Source organism: Pyrus communis, chromosome 4, assembly GCF_041283825.1.
Source record: "Pyrus communis isolate YQ-2024b chromosome 4, ASM4128382v1, whole genome shotgun sequence".
Taxonomy (NCBI): domain Eukaryota; kingdom Viridiplantae; phylum Streptophyta; class Magnoliopsida; order Rosales; family Rosaceae; genus Pyrus; species Pyrus communis.
The window spans coordinates 9,325,228-9,329,117 of NC_142568.1; positions in this window are offsets into that span (position 1 = coordinate 9,325,228).

Genomic DNA, 3,890 nt, shown 5'->3' on the forward strand with positions numbered 1-3,890 from the left:
TTAGAAAACAAAAATATCAAGATTAATAACTCTCCAAACAACGTTTAGCGTTAGTTTGAGTTTCTTCCTTCAAGCATGTTACAAAAACTGATTTTTTCCTTTGTGATTATATGTGAATTCGTAAATGTCAACTACAACTAAGCATAAACCAAAGAGCATATCAAACTTCCATCCATGTTTGTAACTTTCTTTAATAGTCATGCAATTAAAAACCAAATTCTCATCATTGTGTTGGAAGGTATCCTAAGACACAAACAAACATAAACAAAAACGACTTTAAAAACAACACTTTTTGGGTTTTTAAAACACTCGTTTTCGATTTTTTTTTAAATTTTCGGATTTTCTGTTTAAGACACATAAAAACACTTCAAAACACACTAAAAACACTTAAAAACAGTGAACAACAACTTTAGAAGTGATAGGTGATAAAATCCCATGAATTTTCATGAAAAACACTTTGTTTACCCACCCCCCCCCCCCCCACACACACACACTTAAACCAAACATTGTCCTCAATGTTTTAAGCATAGACTCATAAACAAACAACCAAATAACACAACTAACAAACACAACAAACATGGCAAAGTAAAAGCAATAAAGAGTAGGGTTTAGGAACGCAAATCTGGTTATGGAGTGTTGGAGATTCCTAGGTCTTCTTTATTTGCATGCATGGGTTGCCTCCCAAGAAGTGCTTGCTTTAATGTCTTCCAGCCGGACAAGGCCTCCTTTTAGGCTTCATTGGAGCCCACGGTATGAAAGCTTGCACCATCCACGGCATGCTCTTCAAAGTTCTCATAGTATGGCTCAATGAATGGGAGGGGATAGTGATCCTCCCTAGTTGTGGTGTTTTGGTTCCTAAAGTCCACGTAAATGCTCCCACCACTTTGGATTTGATTGGGAACCTGCACCAAAGAAGGTAACAACCTATTAGTTGAAATGGGAATTTGAATTAGGATCAGAGACTTACTAGGATGTTGTGGCAATGCCCCTAGGGCAGCCATCATCTCGCCAATTTTATCACTATGCACAGCCATATTGGGTGTTTTTAGGGTTGTTGTGTGCTCCTTGTGCTCCACTCCAATTCCTTCCTCGATGGTGGTTCTAGATACATCCTTCTTGATTGGTGTTGAACGTTCCTACCCTATATTTTTAATTATACCAATGGCAAAACAAGAACGAACATCATTAGGATTCTCAATGGATTTAGAAATTTTAAAGTTAATCATATCACCACCAAACTCCATAGTTAAGGCTCCCTTGGCCACGTCAATTGATGTGAAATATTGTAATACTCAAATTAAAATCCTATGATTGTAGGATATGAAAGTAGGGATCGTTTTAGGCCGGGGATTAGAAGGGATGCTAATCTACTCTAAACTGACTTAAAAACACAAAATAAAACTTAAAAACACTTAACTAGACTTATATGACTCAAAATAAACTAAAAAGATTCAAAACACACAAACTAAGTTAAATTGACTCGAAACAGACTCTAAAGGGTGATTTGGACGAAAATTACTTTTAACTTGACTTAAAACACTTAAAACACAATGTTGGACAAATTCTAACTAAGTTGACACAACAAAGTAAAGGGGGATTGGATTTTGGACGAAATTAAGGTAAAAACAAGCAGATTGTAAAGACTCTAAACAACTTGGACGAAATTGGGGGAAATATGGGTGAATGGCTAGCTAGAAGGTCCTTCTCCACACATGATATATGCATATAAACCAATTTCCAGTTATTTTTCATTTAGACTATGAATGACAATGCCCCAAGTTAGTTGCATCGCACAACTAACCATCAGATTTTCCTTATTTCATTGAATTAGATGCAATACACATCTAAACCAAATTATCTTTCTCAAGTTCCCTATATGAAACGCATGATAGAGATACATGTCAAAAGTCATTAAGTTCTATGAAAATCATAAGCATTGACAAGGCATTCATCACTATGAAACGCATGAGACTCATACCAAGGATTTACTTAACACGATTGTGACTAGCAACCTCCACTACTTGTGAATATAAGTGAATAACTATTACGTGAGACCCCTTTATACTCTAGCATCAAATTCATGCATGCAAATTAAGTGTCGACCCCCAACCCACATAAATTAACAAGTTTTAATAACTTAGATAAGCAAATCACATTCATGCCTTAAAAAACAATAATTGGACATAAAAAATTCATATAAAACATATAATCATGGCTTCGAATTCACCTCTAACTAAAAAGAAATTAGTTCCACAAATTTCCAAAACAAAGATAATTAAACTTAAACATTAAAAACAAAGATAGAATACACCTAGAAACACTCCAGGGTGCTCTTCCTTCCTTCCTTGCTGCCAACAATGGGGATTTGTGTGAATTTAGGCTCTTGAGGTGTGGTGGATGGTGTGGTGTGAATTTGGGGTAGAAGGTGTGATAGAAGCATATTTATGCGCCTTAGTTAGCTAGTTCTTATGCATTTATGTTGTGTTTTCTTACTTAATTTAGTGTTTAAAGTCATTTTCGTGTGTTTATAGGTTCATATGGCTAAGGATGCAAAAGGATGCCTTTCGGAGCCTTTTGGAGCAAATTAGAGATTGGAATGGATTGCATATGCTTAAAGCCAAGTAGATGGACGAAATTGAAGACCAAAGGAATGAAAATGAAGAACAAAGAGTTCACATTCATCACCAACACAACCATGCATCCACACATTCTTTCTCCATCATTGCCGTGCAAAACACCATCATTGCAGCCACATGCACATTCCACTTCATCATTTCAGATTTCCACCATCAACAAAGAACCATTCATTAATCATTTACACTTTAATCATTCAACCACATTCACACATCACCCATTCACCTTTGTGCCATGCTTCAACCTTTATTCCACATGCACTCCCTTTAAATAATCAACCCACATGCACCATTCAAACATAAACCCATTCACCACCAGAAAACAACCATGCCGTGGGTTCCCATTCCAGATTTCCAGCATTCCCTTTTATTTTCTGTCAAAACACATGCATTCCCACCCTTTAATCACATGCATTTCTGCCACATGCATCTCCCATCACCATTTCAGCTTTCCACCTAATTCCTAGTCATCATGTTCCCCCCATTTCACCTATAAATAAGCATGCATTGCAGCCACAAAACACACACTCTTCCATTTCAGAAAACCATCTCTCATACACATTCATTCACGCCAGAAATTCCTCCCCTCTCTCTAGCACTACCATACTTCACCATTCTTCATATTTTCTGCCCAAAAACACTCCTTACCTTCCCCTACATCCATCCCTACCCTAAACACATCCTTCTACATCATCCATAACCCCCAAAACTCACCAAAACCCCTTGTGCCGCAGCAACTAGAGGAGAAGAGGCCTAAACGTTCATACAATTCAAGATTGAGTTGTTGGAATTTTTAGGTGTACTTCGATTCTTGCTTTCAATGTTTACTTTGTTATTACTCTCTAAGTTTGTTGTAATCATGAGTGGCTAAACCCCTAATTAGTTAGGGGAAAGTTTGAAGCCATGGATATGTTTGAAATATGAATTGATTTCTTCCAATTGTGATTTGTTAATTTGTGATTGCAATTCAATTATCATGTTTATTAAAGACTTGTTTTTGTATGTTGATTAGGGATGCATACTTAGTCTTCATGCATAAACTCGATGCTAGTTTATAAACGAGTTTCACCTAATCGTCACAAGTTTATAAACATGAGTAGTGAAGGTTGCTAGTCACAACCGCGTTAATTGAATTCTTGGCAAAAGTATCATGCATTCATAGTTACAATTGCCTCATCAACACTTATAATTTTCATAGAGCATAATGATCTCTCATTGTATCTCTTCTATGCATTCATGTTGAGAACCATTGGAGAA